Genomic DNA, 621 nt, shown 5'->3' with positions numbered 1-621 from the left:
TGCATTCCACTCTCATGTTTGTTTAGTTGGCATGTCTGATGAGCTTACCTGCAAGATTTGGGCTAGAGTGGAAATGAGGATTAAAACGTACGATACAGTGGAAAATCCAGTCAACATTTAAATCTCAGGACAAAATATGGGATTAAACCCAAACTGACCCTAAAATGTAGGCAGGTTGTAGAGGGAGATTTCTGTCATTTCATTTGGAATGCAACTGCAATGGGATTCATTATCCAACCCATATTTCTTAAAACAACCAAGTGGTAATAAAAACATGAAAAAGGTTAACATTACTTGTGGCTGCTGGGATTCGAGCCCAGGTCTCCACGGCCACAACGTGGAATTCTTACCACTAAACTACAGCCACTTGATGCTTTTGATTCTACACGGTTCCTATCTCAACAGAAACATACTTTTTTTATGTTTGTTTAAAGGTGTCGAGATTTTTTTAAAGCCATTTTACAACTTTTTTTCATCAATTTAAATGTTAAAAAATAATTGAATTTTGACTCTTAATATGTTTTTTTTTATTGTTATTACTATGTTATGATCAAATAATTCAAATTGCTCACAGAAGAAATAAATAAAAAAAAGTTAAAAGTTACATATTATTTTTTAGTT

The 621-nt window shown here is 32.7% G+C and overlaps 1 non-coding gene across 1 annotated transcript; it reads right to left on the bottom strand.

The window, feature by feature from the left end:
• Window positions 1–295: 295 nt before the first annotated feature.
• Window positions 296–367, bottom strand: TRNAH-GUG (transfer RNA histidin (anticodon GUG)). The gene has a single exon. It is a non-coding gene; the product is annotated as a tRNA-His (tRNA).
• Between the last annotated feature and the right edge of the window lie 254 nt (window positions 368–621).

This window comes from Sesamum indicum, linkage group LG4 (genome assembly GCF_026168435.1).
Source record: "Sesamum indicum cultivar Baizhima isolate 11 linkage group LG4, ASM2616843v1, whole genome shotgun sequence".
Taxonomy (NCBI): Eukaryota; Viridiplantae; Streptophyta; class Magnoliopsida; order Lamiales; family Pedaliaceae; genus Sesamum; species Sesamum indicum.
Note: the sequence above shows the minus strand (reverse complement) of the source record. Positions and strands in the feature narration are given on the sequence as shown.